This window comes from Rousettus aegyptiacus, unplaced genomic scaffold (genome assembly GCF_014176215.1).
Source record: "Rousettus aegyptiacus isolate mRouAeg1 unplaced genomic scaffold, mRouAeg1.p scaffold_m13_p_5, whole genome shotgun sequence".
In the NCBI taxonomy this organism is placed as follows: domain Eukaryota; kingdom Metazoa; phylum Chordata; class Mammalia; order Chiroptera; family Pteropodidae; genus Rousettus; species Rousettus aegyptiacus.
In genome coordinates, this window is record NW_023416308.1 from 89,127,090 (window position 1) to 89,145,414 (window position 18,325).

Consider the following 18,325-nt stretch of genomic DNA (forward strand, 5'->3'; position numbering starts at 1 on the left):
CCTTATTGCCTTACTCTGAGCTCAATTAATGGCCTGTTTCATGTGTTTTCCCCTCCATGTAACATAAGAGGACTTTCAAATTCCACGCTCTTACTCAAAGGAGCAATTCTAACAGTCCCAAGACAAACGTCTATGTGTGCTAAAAGGAAGGGAGTGATAGAAGGAAAAAGAGACGAAACCATTTAGAGCCAGAAAAGCATTCAGTTCTCTAGATGCACCACCTGGGAAACTGGCCAGGGCTAAATATGATTGAAGAAAATGAAGTTTGGAAAAAGAGAAATGGCCTTTCTTCTCCCAGATAAAAGAAAATTCACCAAATTCATTCAGTTGTACCAAGTGCCGCATTTGTTATTTCAACAGAAATGCAAAATCCGATGAGGCATAGATTATTAACAGATTCTCTGCAATAAATATGCATAACCATGTGCGCTGTATAAATTCTTTATACATGTTTATTTTAACAAAGAAAAACTTTGCTTAAGAGACAAAACACCAAGTAATGCATATTAAATTCTAGACAAATCTACTGCATACTCTGTGTTTAGTATCAAGGCTTCATCTGGCCCCACATTCAACATATGGCTTATAGTGTCAGCTTAAAAACAACCACAGACTAATGGAGGAAATGTCAGATTATGGAAGAGATACAGGGCTCTGTAGGGACAAAGTTCTCAGGATCGGTCTGCTTATGGACATCACCGCAGATCGCGAGAAGTTCACAGGAATCTGGCCTCTGGGCTTCTTCGAAGAGGGAGCAAAGTCTGGACAGCCCATGAAGAAGCAGGCATATTACAAGAACTGAGAGCGGGTCCATTCAGATGTTCTACCTAACGGCCTCACACACGCTGTTCCTGACATTGCTCAACTGATAAACCAGGGCTCAACCTCTACAGTCCAGTTCATATGTCACCAGTTCCGTGAAACCTTTCTTGACTCCTCAGTTCTCCACAGAAAGGGTGAAGCCCACCCTCCCATGAGCCATCTTTATTATTTATTGTATTCATCCACTACTATGTTCCCATTTAACGGGGAAGAAAATCAAGGTTCAGAAAAGTGCCCAGCCCAGGGTCACACAGCTAAGCCATTTCTCCTTCTGCAAGCCCTTGGTACTTTAGTCACACTGGTCCACATCACTAAGTAACCACTCACACTCTTCCTTCGCTTCTGTAAAACTAGACCCAAAAAAGCCTATGTGCCCAGGACGTGCAAAGCAACCATCAAACTGGCAAACCGTCCCTTCACCTGAGCTGGCTGAGAGTTACAACCAGACTGCCTTATAGCAGGGAGATTCCCAAGCAGTCAGACGAGGAGACCGTGACTTCTTAAGTAACCCTAGCATTACTCTGCTAGGAATAACTGGCAAGTTGCTATCTGCAGTTCTACAGAGGAATTATGTGATCACAAATCCCACACTGAATCCTTTCTTATCAAGTAAAACATCTCAGAACGTTCCTTGCTATTGATTACTGATGTCCCAGTCAGGCAAGACTGCCAGAATACGGAGCCGCCATAATCACATCTCCAATAGCGATTCAACCATTCCACTTACATAGCACTTTTCACCTTCAAAGCACTTCACAAAGATTAACTAATTAATCCTCATGCTCCCTGGGGAGGCCATAGGCATTCTATTAGAGACAAGCCCAGAAACCAGGCCAACCTGATGTCCAGCCTTCAGTTCCAGCCTGTTTGCTCAGGCAGGTGGGTGCACTCTATGAAGCTGTCCGTTTCACCCCAAAATATACTCTGCATCAGAAAGGTCACAGAAGACAGAGGAGACTCTTATTTTTCCATTTCTTTTAAGCTTATTGACCATCTCCTAAATACCTGGCACATTCATAGACACTCTCTCAATTAATCCTCATAAAAAGTCTGTGACATATGTATTATTAAGTTTATTTCACAGATAAGGTTAAATAACTCAAGAGGTTAAATGACTTATTCAAGTCCAAATAACCAGCAAGCAGTAGAATCAAGATTTAAACCTGTCTTCTGACTCCAGGACCAATGGTAGCTCCAGTGACTGCACAGCTGCTGTCACGAATGCATAAAACCTGGCTGATGAAACAGCCGTTCTCACAGTGTTTGAGGATGGGGAAAATCCAGATTAAATGGATGTGTTCTGTGTACCATCCAGCTTTCCTCACTTCCCAGGAGGACATGCAGAACTCAGGACTATAAGTACTGAAAGACAGACATTAAACACAAGGATTACAATTTTAGGTCACCTGGAGTAAAAGAAAATAATCAATCCACACACAAAAGATGTTCATTGCTGCACTGTAGATAAGTGTCTGCCTCAGGCTAAAGCATGCCGTCAAATCCAAGGAGATTCAGATCACAAATGTAACAAATGAATCTTTTCCTTAGAGTAAAGAATTATATATTACTACGATAAAATAGAGATACATTAATGTCGCTCAAAAAGTATAGCTTTGTGTCTCCAGATAAATGATAATCCTATGAAAATAAAGTCAGCAAGCAAAACATAATTTAAAGACATGTTCATGTGAGAATTAACATAGAATAACTATGGAGGCGAGAAATATACATGGCAAAAGATCCCAACCCAAAGTAGAAAAGAGGAGGGGCCAAACGAGCAGCATCGACAAAGCATGCCCAGGGAGCCTGAAGGAAGCATTTCAAGCAAGAATTACCCTGGCAGGCTTGATGGAACAAGTGGCATTTAAGGTGAACTTCTGGATGGGAAAAGAAAATAAGAGAGAATATCTAGGAATGGAAGAGGGGATGAACAATGACAGAAATCGAAAAGACACAGGGTGGGGCAGGTGGAGTGAGGGTGACAGGCGTGAGGAAGGGGACTGGGAGGGCAGTTAGGACTCTTCAGTACAGGGCCGGCCACAGGGAAGAGCCAAGCTCAGGGTCTGGACCTCACCTTCCAGGCCAGGATCCCCAAACACGCCGGCTTGCACTCCCTTATTAGTAACATTTCTTAACATACCAATAATATGTGTATGTTCACTTATTTACACATATTGGTATAAATATGTATAAATATTTACTTGTATTGCATACGTTTATAAATTATAAATATATCTTCACTCAAAAATATACAGTACAAAACATACTAAAAAAAAGTCGAAAATTTAAAAGAATGAGATAAAAACATATACTTGACGTCCGTTTTCTCTTCCCACACCCTGGAAATTTGTCTTACACACTCACTTTAAGGACTACTGATAGACCATGGGGAGACTGCAGACTTTTGAGCGGGGGTAGGGCCTAATGAAAGGAATGATTTGGGATGGCAGACCTGGCATAGGATTGGAGGAGGCCAGTAATAATGATACAGCTAACACTTCCATAGCACCTACTATGTGCCAGGCACTATTCTAAACATTCTCTAAACAGTATCCTGTTAGGACAGCCCAACAATCTCATAGGATAGGCATTCCTATCTACCCCATTTTACTGGCAGGGAATGAGGCACTTACCCAAAGTCACAGTGGAAAGAAAGAAAAAAGAAAAAGGAAGGAAGGAAGGAAGGAAAGAAGGAAGGAAGGAAGGAACGGAAGTAATGGAAGGAAGTGAATTCGTCATGTACTTCCAATTTGCCAGATGCTATATATCTCTCTCTATCCCTCGCTCTCCTCCTCCGCCACTGCCCTCACCTCCCTCCCCCTCCTCCTCCCTCCCCCCCCCCCTCACCTCATCCCCCCTCCCTCCCCTCACTCCCTCGCCTACCTCCCTCCCCCACTCACTCCCTCCCTCACCCCACCCCGACCCCTCCCCCCCAAAGGGAACGGGAGAGGAAGGAAACTCCTACAGCACAACAGCTTAAGAGGCATCGGGGCTGAAATGAGGGCTGGAGTCATGAGGAAAAAGATGGGGGAAGCGCTTTGAGGTCAGGGTAGACTCAGGACAGTGGGCGCATGGTGAACATTCAAGGGGCAGCTTCCTTTACCGTCCATCAAAGGGCTGCTTAGAACGGTGGCAAAGACAGGTGAGAAGCCACAGCTATAGGCACAGTGAGAATCTAAGCTCTTCGGGGAAGAGAAATTTTTACCTGTTCCAGGGAAAAGCATCCTGACGATGATCAGGAGATAGATTACAGTATATTATGAGGAACATCCACATTTTCTTAACAGAATTTGACCCAAAAGGGAATAGAATGTTATTGAAGATATCAAAATGGAGTTAGCAAACAGAGGTGTATGTTCTAAAAAGAAACCCAGGGGTCAGGCAAGCAGAGAAAAGGCCATATGACCTCTTCAGTCCCTCTCAGCTAATATTCTAGGATGCTACGAAGCCTTCTGACACACACACACACACACACACACACACACACACACAAAGGAGGAGGAGGCTGCTCTCTACCTATGAGTTTGCTGTAATTCATCTGTTTATAAATAACAGTTACATTGGGGGTTATTATGTTTTAGAGTGTAAGAATCATTTCTGTAACTCATCCTTTGCTCTGCCACACTGACAGAAATTTTATAAAAAGGCATTTGGTGACAATAACCAAGGGCTGGTCAAACACAGAACTGCCTGAGTCAGCCGGCTAATCTTCCCATGCGAGGAGCAGGAAAGAGGGAAGGGAGAGCTCAGAGCGTGGGCACCGGAAGCAGTCTCACCAAGCTGCTCTTCCACAAAGCCTCTTTACCACTTCCCTCTGTCCCCAGCTGTCTCTACTACCCCTGACCCCGTTCACCTAGTCAACTTTTACTCACTCACTCTTCAGTTCTGCTGAGCCCTCAATCCAGATCAGATTGTTCTGTGCAACAATCTCAGACAACCACGTTCCTCATCTTGGGATCACTGATGTCAGTTTATTAATGAATACTCATTAGGATGACTGTTTGATTAATGTCTGTCTCCTCCTCTGGAGAGCTAGCTCTATGCTAGCAGAGGTTCTCTGTTTTAGCTCAGTGCTTATCCTAGAATAATGCCCAGCACAAAGTAAATGCTCACTAAATATTTGCTGCCTGACTAAATAAATGAATGAATCTACCTGCATCTTGCTCACCATTATTAAACTATATCATGCACTGGCTCCACCTTGAGCATATTATTCTACATCTATAAAATGGAAATAATAACATTGACCTTGCAGGGTTGTTGCAAGAATATTTTTGCATAAAGTGTGTGACACGTAATAGTACATGTTAGCTACTATTACTATTATTCCTGTGACCTGAACACCAGTCTTATCAAGGAGTTCCACAGTTCCATCCATGGTTTCCACCAATTTGTCAAATCTTTTCAACCAACTCCCATCCACTAATGTCTTAGGGTCAATGTCTCTCCTGATAATCCAAGAAGGGGAAGAGCATTGAAGGCTCCATCACGGAATTCTGGATTTTTGTAAGACTCAAGATAGTCTCCGACACATCAGAGGCCTCTAAAGTACTGCACAATACAAATCAATTAAAGCTAAGAAAAAAGAAGAGAGAGGAAAAGAAGTAGAGAAGAGAGGTCAAGCAAGGTAAGTTGGAGAAGGGAAGAAGTTTAAACGAAGACTCAGAAAACCTGGATCCTAATCCTGGCTTCTCTTCTAGGCTACATGACCTTGAACAGGTCCCTTCTCTAGGGACATAGTTTTCCCATCCATAAAATAAGAGGGCTGAAATAGCGACATTTTCCTAATCTAAACTTTTAATAAACAATGCCTAAAAATCTTCAGTGTCAAAATAAGTGGTGTACAATCTAATGTTATTGGTGCCTTTGGAATATTTAGTCTGCCGAGTGACCTAAAATAAAACATCCACTTTAATATCAAAGACTATTCACATAGCTCACAATTTAAATAAAAATCAGGACTTGACTGCATATCTTATTATATTTTAGTAAAACTTCCCTCATCTCCAAAGGCATGTCATGAACAATATCACATAATAAAAAGTTTGGAATTTTTAAAAAGGGAATGCAGGGATAAAATTTCCAAACATGAGTTGCCCAACCAAAAAAGGGGAGAAGCAGCAGGCTGCAAAGAGAGTGAACAAAAGATAAGGGACTGGGGAGAATTTACTTATCGAAAGCTGACTCTGTGTAAAACTCTGCTTTAAGGTACCACCATTAAGTTAATTTAATCAACCCTTAATAATTGGAGTGAACCCCATTTTACAGAAAAAGAAACAGGTCAGAGGTTAAATGACTTGCTCAAGATCCTACAGCTGGCACGTGGCAAAGCTGCAATAATAACAATAATAATACTACTCATAGCCGATATTTTGAAGGTACTATTTTGTGCTAAATTCTTTCCATGGATTGTTCCATTTAGTCCACAAAAACACTCCATGAGTATGTATTATTATAATCCTCAAATTACAGGTGAGGACATTTAAAGCACAGAGAGAGGGTAAGTCTTGGGCTCAGAGTCCGCAGCTGTCAGTGACAGAGCCCAGATGGAAGCCGGCAGCCTGGCATGGGAGTCAGGGCCCCCCGTCACTCCCCCCAGAGACACACCGCTTTTCGCTGGATCACACTGCCTCTTCTAAACATTCCAAGGACTTGCGGAGGTTGTTCAGGATCACAGGGAGGCACATATGGGCTAAGGACACAAAGAGAGCCCAGCGGTGAGTGTCTGAGTGAGCTTCATCCTTGGCCTACATAGCAAAGATCAGAGCCCCAAAACACGCCGGGCGTCCCACATGGCTGCTCCATTTTCACCTTGGACTACAAGCTGTCAAATTGGGTGCACCCATGATAGAAGTCAAGGTAAACTGCACCCTGAGGAGTCCCCAGACCAGGTGCAGGACTACCTGTACCACACAAGGTTGGAGTTTCCCTAAAGCATCCCATCATCCCCTGGTCAGAATAAGCCATCCTTCCCTTTAGGAGCCACTGTCATGGTGCTTGTACCCTCTGTTCCAACAACTATTCTATGCTGCCAAATATAGGATTTAACGACATGTCTTATGTTGCCCTCTGTATTAGTCAAAGTTCTCCACAGAAACAGAACAAACAGTTATACGGAAAGAGATTTATAAGGAACTGGCACGCATGACTATGGAGGCTGGCAAGTCCAAAATCTGTAGAGTTGATGTCTCAGCACAAAGGCTGTCATGCAAGAAGAGCTGATGTTCCATTTGGAAAGCAGGATAATTCTCTTACTCAGGGAAGGATCAGTCTTTTGTTCTATTTGGGACTTCAACTGATTGGTAGAGACCCGCACACACTAGAGAGCAATCTGCTTTACTCGATCTACATGAAAATGTTAATTTCATCTAAAAACGTCTTCACAGAAATACTCTGAACAATGCTTACCAAATATCTGGGTGCCATGTGGCCCAGTCAAGTTGACACATAAAATTAACCACCATACACACATAAGGGTGAAGAACAGTTATCCTTTCTCTCTGTATTCCTCATAGTACCTAGTATAGTATAGGGCATGACCCAGAGCATATATTCAGCATTTGCTGAAAGAAAAAGGAGTTACAGACATCACTCTCACCATGGACTTTCATATGCCACCAACAACATCAGAGACCATCTCACCCAACTCCCCAAGAGAAAATGAAGCTGAGGAAAGTAAATAACGTTTCCAAATCACAGAGACTACTTACAAGCAAAGCCAGGCACTCATAATATTCAAAAAATTGTTACTGAGCCCTTTCTCTATGCCAGGCGCTGTCCCAGGTGCTGGGCACCACAGCCATGAAGAAAACAGACAAAACTCCCTTCCTTCATAGAGCTTACATTCTAGTGTGGCAAAGACAGACAACAGACAAATAACTTTATGTGCTACAGAGAGATATAGAGAAAGGAAACAGGCAGAGCTGGGGAAAGAGGTGGAGGCCGAGGACCGGTGCCCAGTTCCTGATGTCCTGTCTGGGGCTTTTCCTCTGTAGCATACCGACCTTTCTTAAAGGAAGAATTTTAAAGCTAAGAGACCTCAGCTGACTCATGAAGGTACGATAAAACTTGCTCTGTCTCTCAGGACTATGATGAAAATAAATACGAACGTATTCTGTAAACTCTAAATAGAGGTGCTAATAATATATTATGACCATCGCTCCTTCTTTAAAGCCAGTTTGCAAAGAGCCATCATGAGAGGCTGGACTTCGAGCCCCTGCTCTGAGCGGGCGGCTCCGGCGCAGTGCTCGGGCTTCCTGCTCCTCGCGGGACCCAGCAGGCCGCTACTCACACCCAGCAGCCGCTCGGCACCCACAGAAAAGTCCCTGATTGAGGCCAGTGACTCTGCAGATGTTTCCTTACTCATTTCACATTCAAACTCCAAAGCTTCTTTGCACACTTTTAGACTCTTATTAATAACATTTTAAAATGTAGATTGCTGCCTAATCTTAGCTGCGTAATTAAAAAAATAATCTTGCCTCTCTCCCTCCCAGCAAGGAAGGAAACTATACCCCAGGGCTTCTGCAGCTAAGAATCATACGCCGCAGAAAAGCCAGTAGGAGGCACAGAGGGGAAATGAGAGCGGGGGGACTTGAAGCCAGGAAGCGAGTCTAATCCCTCGATTTTAGAGAAAAATGAAAATGAGGCTGAAGGAGGGGAATGATTTGCCCAAGGACACACAATGTATTTTGGCAGAGTCAGAACCAGAATCTCGGTTTGTGGCTTCCCTGTAGACTCTTTCTACTGCCTCTTGGGGAGAGGAAAGGAGAAAGACAGACTGTAAATTCTTGGAGGGTAGGAATCTTACCTATGTGATTCTCCTTACCCAGTGAGCACTACTTACTCACCCAGAGAAATAGCCATAGGTTTCAGATGTTCAAGAGGATTATGGGAACAGGTTTGAAATTCTTTATAGTCAGTTTAGACTCAGACTGTCACAGCAAGAAGGGACCTCAGAATACTCTAACTCCACTATCTGCTTCTAGCTGGGAAAAGTGAGGCCCACTAAAAAGTGACTTTTATGTACCTAAGGTCAAACAGTGAGTTAGATCCCAGGCCCCCCTGACTTATAGCACATCCTGTCCACAGCTTCTTACAAAAATACCAGTCAACCTCTCAAAGCTTCCATTATACCCACAATTACCAAAGGCTTCCTGGGTCCCTTGGCCGGGAAGAATAGAGATAGGTGAGGTCTACAAAGCCTGCCTCCCTGAGATGGTTTCTTGCAAGGCCCGAGGGCTGAGTGAGGGAAAACACACATCCCTCCACCCATCTCCTTGAGGTTCTCTTCTCCCTACCGACAACTGCTGTCCCTGGCCAGACTTCAGTTATTGTCCATTGCAAAAGATCATCAGCAGTTTCTATCTCTGTGAAGTTACAAAAAAAGAAGTTAAAAAAAAAAAGGCCAAGTACTGCACCCAGCTGTTGGTGAGGCCGAGTTTTCCACTGATGACGATGACTCACAGCGCCTGAGCTGGAGGCTGGAGCTGGGAATGAGACTTGGCTAGGGAAAGCCGCAGTTCACAAGCACGCCTGGGCCTGCAGAGGTATGTTTGAGTTCCTTCAGTAAAACCCCAGCACCTGATTGTGGGAACACAGCGCCACCCGAAGACCACCCTGAGGCCCTGCAGGAAATGAACCATAAATGGGGACCAGCGATCCTGCAAAAGCTCACTGTGCTACGGAAGCTGTTGTTTTAGCAAGCCAGAGTCCTACCTCCTAAACCCCAAGAGATTCCACAACCCCCCAGAACTATTTGCATCCTCAACCTCCAAAGAGAAACTGGCTTTTGGTTAATGGAAGGCCCAGATTAAGATCTTCGAGCAGGGGAGACAAAGGTTGGCTCCCAGGGGCGGAAGCAAAGAGAGAGCCTATCCTGGGATGGCAGTTCATGGTCAACCAGTGACAATATTTGGGAACATGACATGACTTTGGATGATGCCTCTCAAATTTCTTCTAACTCCACCCTTGGGACCAGGTTCTTCATGAGAGACGGGTATAAAAGACCGACTGGAGTCCTGGTAGAGCTGCACTCACAGATAGGGGAGCACTTCCCCCGCACCTCCTCATGTGAGGACACTGCAAGGGAAACCACTGAGCACTAGGACAAGGTCGGGAAGAGTCTGTGGAAGTGACGTCCACTCCACTATCAATGGTTTGGGGATTTTCCACTTGTATCAAGCAGTAGGAGTAACGAGCATCACCTGAGGAGGCCACTAAGAACACATTATGATCAAGCACCCACCAAGGGAGGGAAGAAAATCAGGACACTCAGCGTCCCAGTAATTTCTATGTAAGGGACTGAGGGGAGGCTTCGGATCAAAGTCCACTGTCAAAGCTAGTGGGCAGTGTGACAAGCATTGAAGTTATATTTAAATTGCTTATCTAGAGGTGTATGGCCTCGTGGCATGAAGGGCCACCAGTCTAGATCCATGGTCGGATAGCCTGTCCTTCCCATCCCCATCTGCCAATTCCCTTCCCACTCTGCTCCCTGCTCCCATCTGTCCCTCAGGCCCCAGAAGCAGCACCTTTTACCAGCACCCCTCCTGCCAAGAAACTCCAAGTCACTAATATGACCTTCTGTAAAAACCTGACAAGGTTGAAGAACACCTCCCATGGCCTTCACCTTTAGCCACACTAGACACAGCAGTACCAAAGCCACAGTGCCTTCCCTGGAGAGGCTGACTTCTCCATGGCCAGAGACTAGGAAAGGCATCTGCTGCACAGGATTTTTCATTTCACAGGATCAGCTCCAACCAAATCAGCAGAGCACCGTTACTACGGACCATCTGCCAGGACCCGGAAACAGCCCTGTTACATAAAGGGGCTGGTGAAACAAAATTTATTAAACTGGATTTTTCCTCTAGGCAAAGCCCTTCAAGTCTCTCTTAGGAGGGGCCGGGTAGGGTAGTGGAAGGTCTCTTGGCAGGGCACCCATGGGGTCCTAATCCTGATTCTATTGGGCTTGTGGGACCACCTCCCCAGGCTTCTGTTTTCTCAAATTTCAAATAAAGATGAGATGGTCCCACCCAGCATTATAATTCCATGACTTCTTATTGTTTTCACCAAATTGGAAAAAAAAAAAAAGTAAGCATATTTTTATATTAATATTGTACTGCAAGGTTATTTGCTAAAAAAGAAAAAAAAGATCACTGCCTTCACAGTTGTGGGCTTAAAAGAGAGCAGTGGGGAATGGAGCCATGGACTCAGGGCCGGCTGGAGGAAAGCGCACGAAGGAGAAACCAAAGGTTGGAACCTTCGATCGGGCCAGGCAGGAAAGGCCCGAGCAAATCTCAAAGAACTTTGCCAAGAAGCAGTGCTGCCTCTGACTCCTTGCCTCTGCACACAGTAATTTTCAGTTGACGAGGTGCTTTCACATCCAGAATCTTATTCGAACCTCACAACACCCTCAGAGTTGACGAGGTGATATCGTTGACCTCCATTTCACATCGGGCACAGTAAGGCTAAGAAACTAGATAGGCTGACTGCTCTTCGGTTTCCTCACACGTAGAATGGGCATGAGCCTTACTCGGCAAACTCTGTGTAAAGATTAGATGATTTCGGAGAGGCCCGGCGAAATGCCTGGCACATAGTGCATCCTTAATAAACATGGGTAACCTCTTCCACACACCCCCATCTCCTCAGGGCAGTGTGGGATGAGCCCCAAAGCTGCTCATCTTTAGGCCCCTAAGAAATACTTCGAGATGGAAGGCGACAGGGTGGCTTCCTCAGTGACCTTCCATGTGGCCTGAGGCAGCTTCCCAGAAGGCAGACCAACAAGCCAGATAACCCCTGTCCCCACCATTCTCGCAGATTCTAATAGTCACCTCAGCTCATGGAAAATGAGGTTCTCTTGAGAATCCAGAATACCTCAAAATCAACCACAGGGATAAGCCCTGAAGCAAAAAGCAGGCGTGAGGCCTCAACACGGAAGCCTGAACAAGCCACCCGGATGGCGGCAGGGCCTTCCCCTGCACTGTTCCCCTCCCCAGCAGAAACCTCAGCGGCTCCTTCCACTGCTCACAGAATAAAGCCTGAGTAAGGACCCACGCCATTTAAACTTAAACGTTTCCAGTCCCTTCTCCTTCTACCTGGCCCTGTGTTAAGCAAACTGCACCAAGGTGCAATTCCCACTTCTACACCTTTGTCTGCAGTATTCCTTCTGCCTGGAATGTCCTCCCCTCACCTTTGCCTGTTCAACAAATATTTTTTGAATAATAGAGTGAAGAAACAAAGAAAGGAATATGTGAATGAGTGGATGACATACTATATCTCTGTGAGGTAGACAAATTAGGAATTATGACCTTCATTATACAAACAGATGAGGAATTTCAGGCCCAGAGAGGCTAAATGACTTGCCCAAAATCACACAGCCAATAAGCAGCCAAATTAGAACTTGAACCTGGCTCTTCAGGACTACTTTGGCTTCCTCCTAAGGTAAAAAGTCACTCACAGATTAGGAAAAGGTTGATCCAAGAGTCCTCAAAATGGGCCACGTTCATCTTGGCACACATCCGAGAGGACTTTAAGGCACTGGCTGTCACTATGATTATTGAGAGTTCCCGTGAGACAGGCAAGGTCCCTCGAGAAAGGGCAAGCACAGTGCCATCTGTCAGAAACCTAAAAATGATGGTAAAATTACAGGCCAGTCACTTACAGCTGACTTTCAGAAAGCTCTTGGAACAAATCAATCCCACCAGGAAAGAGAAGGATTCCTTGAATGGAAACTGAGCCCTTCCCAGACCACTTGGTGAGCTTGCAGTATGGCTGGTGCCACCATCCACCGTGGACAGATGAGGAGGCCAAGGACCCACGGCAAGGCCTTGTAGACATGCAAAGGCAAAGCTGGTCTCCAAACCCGGCGGCGCTAGGCAAGGCTGTCAGCCTGGGGATGCTGAGGCTCTCAGCCCTGGGCCTCTCCAAGAAGCTAGGAAGAAGGCAGGGCCACAGGCTAGGTCTCCAGAGCACAGTCACTGAAAATGAAACAGCTTCCACCTCCAAAAGCCACAGTTAGCTATTCCATGCAACCAGCCCACACCGAGTCTCTTCCCTGACACTAGGGGAGGTCCAGGAGTGAATGAAACAGACCAAGTCCTAACTCAAACCCTGCAGGGCTCACATGAGGTGAAGAGAGAGCGACAACAATTAAGTAAACAATAATGATACTATGGTTTCAGGCTATGAAAACCACTAACGTGAAAAATAAAGCATGACAGGAGCAGAGTGTGGCTAGGACAGGCTGGTGGTGGCTACTTTCGACGGGGTGAACAGGGGGGCCTCTAAGAGAGGTGACAGTTGGGCAGAAAGCAATGCAAGTGTGGCAACAGCCTGTGGGGATCAAGGAGATGAGCACTCCTGACAGAGGGGACTGCTAGAGGACAGACACAGAGGGGAAAGGCACTTAACCTCTCCTCAGAAGGCTAGTCACCACCGGCCAGCAGCCCGAGCCTGCCCCTAAATGCCTGCCCTTTACTGCTACCAAGGCCTCCCCAGCCCCCAGTGGCCCACAGCGCCCCCAAACCTTTCTCCGGGGAAGAGAGAAAAATATTCGTTCCCCCTGCTCTACAGCCTGGGCATCACCTGCTGCATTTCCAGTGCAGACATTTTGAGGGGAGGATGAAATGAAATGAATACAACCTTTGACCTCAAACAGCATGGTCCAAATATCTGCTTTGCTTAACTAGCGGTGTTACTTTAAACAAGCCACTCAGCCTTTCTGACCTTCGATTTCCTCACCTGGAATGCAAGGGACATGAACCTCACCTCCGAGGGTTATGAGGGGTATGTAAGTGGCAGTACCTGGCAGAGTACCTAGAACATGGTAAATGCTTGGCAAAGATTGGTCCCTGCCCTACTCTGACCCCATCGGAAATTAAAATAAAATTTGTTGTGCTAGCTCATGTTCACTACAGTGTGCCTGTGGCAGGGCCCTAGGCCTGTCCATCTGCTGGGTGTGGGGGCTCTGAGATGACCCTTGGTGATTCTGTCACAGCACAGCCTGATGGGAGGGCCTTGGCCAGGGAGGAGAATGGGGAAGGCAGGAGAAAAGCAGAAAAGACAATAAACGCTGCCCTGGGGGTTGGGGAGGTGGGGTGTGGAAATCATTAGGACCAGACACTTGAAGAAACCAGGATCCAGGCAGACAGTTAACTCCTGACCCCTTCCCTTCCCACCTCTGTCTCAATAGCCCAGGGCCCAGGCCCTTGTCTCCCAGCTCTCCTGTGAGGCAGCCAGCTATAGACCAAACCGATCTCAGTTCTTCTCACAAGCAAGGAGGTACTTGGGTATTAACTCATGGTGAGACCTTCGGCAGCCCTTTCACTCCCTAGGCCTGAGTTCTCCCATCCATCCATAAAAAGAGGGGAGGGCCTGGGGTGACCTCTGGGGATCCTTTCAGCGCTGACCTTGCTAATTCTGACTAGCCCTACCCACCTCAACCCCAAGGCTGTTTGCTGGCCCACTGCTGCCATCTGGTGGCCCTCTAGGGTCACCCGCACTTAGCTTTGGCCAGGGTTCCTGACAAGTCCCTTATTCGAATGCACCTATTTCTAAGGGTGAACCGTGCTTCTGCTTCAGCTAGACACAAATTGCACTTCTCTGGACCACAGATCAATTGGTATTCTTTGCCAAATACAAAAACCAAAAATAACACCAGAATTTCATCTCTCTAGCAGAGATAACACACCGCAGCTGAGAGTCTGACCTCCCTGCCTAGAGAAAGTAATCTGCCCAAGGTCACACAGCTGCCTGGCTCCCAGACCAGTGCACAACTCCACTTTACCACAATGCTTAGAGCTGGTGGGCATCCTGGAAACCAAAAATAAAGTCAGCCCGGGGCCAAGGAAACAAAGCCTTTGGAAGGTGGGAAACAAATTGTCAGGATTCCTTGTAAACCTCAAGTAATGGCAAGACAGGACATGTGAACGTGTGAACAATGCTTGCAGAAATTCACTGGAAATACCAAACTGGAGGTGCCCAAGGGTATCTCCTGACCTTGGAGGGCCTCATTCACGAGAACTCCTGTAGGCTTCCAAGCTACCACCACAGCCTGGTTTCCAGGCTGAGCAACCTGCCAGAGGGTGAGGGAGACACAGTGGGGTAGCAGCACGTGTCGGCAAGTGCGTCCCCCACTGCACAAGTTCCTTAGGATAAAGTTATAGCTTTTCTGTTCTATCTCCAGGCCTCTAAGCATCTGGCCAGAAGAGCTCAATAAAGCTATATACGGACAGATCCCTTACATTCCTGCACAATCGTGGGAACTGTCCACCCATTGTGGATTCAACTGATCACACTCTTGGCTCTGTCTACAGTCTTCTTCTAAACCCTATAGCACAGACCTTGAAAAAACATTCTGTGTGACTTTATATAGGTCACTCGCCTTTTCTGGCCTCTACTATCTCACATGTGCAGCATAATTGGGGTTCTACTGGATGATTGTCAAAGTCCTTTTAATTCTAAAATTCTAGAATTTGAAATCAATATCAGGGCAAATCAAGGCTACTCTTCACCTGCAGAGCAGATATGAAAAAGGAAGAAGTAGTTAAACAATGCTTCCCTCTAGTGGTGTAATGCTGTGACTACACCCTCTCAGCCCTAAAAACCCTATCACTGAACTCCATTTAATCCCACCCTGAACTCTGAACAGAAGAGAAATGGGCTGCAGCCAGCAGAAGAGACAGCAGAGACGCCAGGCTCCAGGAACCTCTGAGGCCTCTGAGTAGGTTCCGCACCAGTGGAGAAACTCTCCATTTTTAGGAACAAGTACATATTGGAGCTCAAAGGACCTTCTGTGACCTCCAATTTCTCTCTTCAGATGAGGAAACCAAGGTTCAAGGATGTTCAGAAAGGACTTGCCTGAGGTCACAAAGCTGACTCACAACTGAGCCAAAAATAGACTCTCGCTTTCCTACCTCCTTTCACAGTCTCTTGCCTCCCAAATGAGGCCCACGGAAGTAATCTGTCAAGGATTTACACACGGGAATGGGTAGCAAAGGGGCCACTACCCTGCACCAAGGGACAAGAAACTTTATTAATTTTAACATTTATGGGCAATATAATCAGACTGCAAATTACATATGCAGCATAGAAAATATAAAAGAAGATAAAATTGACTCATAATCCCACCAATCAGAAATATTATCCTGGCATATTTCCTTCTAGTCTTTTCTATGCAAACATCTTAAAAAAAAAATTAGAAGTTATAGTGTAATAACCTATTGCAATCTACTCTTTTCACGTACTATATCATGAGCATATTCCTCTGTCATTAAATATCCTTCTAAAACATCCTGGTTAATGGCTACATAGTCTAACATATGGTTGTACCATAATTTACTTAAGCAACCTCCCTATAATCTCATTTGTTTTTGTCATTATAACTTAAGCTGCAATGAATAGCAATATTCTTAATATTCTAACATCAATAATTATTTCTTTAGGCCTGTTTTAATATGTTATAGAATAAAATTTTAGAGCTGAATGGCCCGTAGAGATATGTCTGCAACCTCCTATCACCCAGATAGAAAGGAGACCACGGAGTTTCATGTCTTGCCCAAGGACAAAGAAAAAGCCACAGAACCCAGTCCCAAACTCTCCACCCATTAAAATGTGACCCTCCCAAAGGATTTCATACCTCTCTGACCACCCTCCTTCCCCCAAAACCCCAGAGCCTTCAGCGTCTGAGCCATGCCTCTGGCTTTGTCACAGTCTTTTTTCTTCTTCCACTAAGTATTTCATTTGTTCATCCAACTATAAGATTCCTGAAGGTAGTTCTGGATTTTATATTCCCCTGTATTCTATAGCACAGAGCTACAAACATGTAGGTAAGCATTCCACAAATTCCTGCTGAAGCGTCAAGGATAACTAAGAATTTTCTTCCTTATTACCTGGGAGAGTGTTACTGGCAATAGTTGGAGAAAGATGCCTCTTTGAAGAGTAACAAGTTCAGTGAATGAATTAGAGCATTCTGAGATGCCTTCAACAGGGAATTATAGCATCAGGCTTGGGGACAAAAGACCAGGTTCAAGTTTTAGCTCTGCCCATCTGTGTGAACCAGAGCAATGCCATTAATCAATTAGGGACTTGTCTGTGAAGATGCTAACACCCATCTTGCTAACTTCATATGATAAAATATATGTGAAAGCACTTTAAAGTGGTCCATGAGAGCTGACTGCTGTTGTAGTATCATAAATGAAAATATATCTGCTGTCTATGGCCATGCCACCCTGAACAAGCCTGATTCCGTTTGATCTCGGAAGCTGAGCAGGGTTGGGCCTGGTTAGCACTTGGATGGGAGACCACCTAGGAAGACCAGGTGCTATAGGTGTAAAAAATAAAAATAAAAAATAAAGGATTGTAAGCTGATAAGGTCCTTGCAATCTATGAGGTCAGCCAAGAGTTGCCTGGCCTATTAAAAAAAAAGAAAGAAAGAAAGAAAGAAAGAAAAAGAAAAAAAAATGCATTTGCTTCCATGAATCCTGGAATGGCCTCCTGACCCTTGTTCCCAGGGTACCATCTCCTAGTTTCTATTCCATGCACAGAACCATTCAGAGAACCTATGGCTACACGTTTCAGGTAATAATCAGTGTTCTATTGAAGCAGAACTTCATGTACAGAAGGAACTATTTTACTATTCCTGCTTCCGGTCCCTGGGTTTGATTAGTTAAGTCATCCACACTTCCTCATTATCTCTGGAGAGAATGCGACAAGGTGGACAGAGCACTGGATCGAGAGCCACGAGACCTGATTTCTGTCCTAGCTCCTTCACTCACTCCCTGTGCTTCCTCCTCCTCAGCTCTCAGTTTCCCCATCTCTAAACTGAGGGAGTCAGGGCAGATGAGATCTAAGTTCTCAACCATTCCTGACATTCTAAGGATTCTAGGATAAAAACTAATGACTTAATAATAAGCAAAAAATATCCATTTCAAAATAGTCCTTTCGGCTCAGTTTGACTTTCAACTATCGGGTTTCCAAAGTTCTAAAATACAAAAACATCATGAATTCCAAAGCACCTGCTTTAAATAGAGCCCATGAGGTCAGACTCTCCCTGAGTTCAGTTGAGGTTTCATGATATATGGTCCCAAAGAAGATGGAGTAATACACACTGTCACCCTCTTCTGGAAAGGATCTTGGCCCCAAAACAGAAAAATCAGCATTATGCATATTTATAAACTCAGTTTAGTGTGAATCAATGGCTGGGCTTGGATTTCACTAATGCTTAGCCATCAAATGCAACAAAATATTTCTTGGTCTGTGACACTCGAAGAAAGGAGAGCAGTCCTTTCCACATATGCTGTGCAATGCCTCACTTTAGAGAAAAAAAAAGAATAAAAAATATCTCATCTAAAGGATATAACCAAGAACCAAGAAAGCAGCAATGGGAGGGGAAAAATTGTACTAAAAAGCAGAACTGAACTTCTAGCTTAAAAGCTGCCATAAAGTCGCTTCCTCTCCTCTCTGTTTCAGTTTTTTCATTTCCAAAGTTTCTTCTTCCAACTTTGATGCT

The 18,325-nt window shown here is 45.1% G+C and overlaps 1 protein-coding gene and 1 pseudogene across 3 annotated transcripts in view; one reads left to right on the forward strand and one right to left on the reverse strand.

The window, feature by feature from the left end:
• SERGEF (secretion regulating guanine nucleotide exchange factor) overlaps nt 1-18,325 on the reverse strand; it is a 181,393-nt gene that overhangs the window by 136,177 nt on the left and 26,891 nt on the right. The window lies entirely within an intron of this gene.
• On the forward strand, nt 17,028-17,146 carry LOC118603446 (annotated as a pseudogene).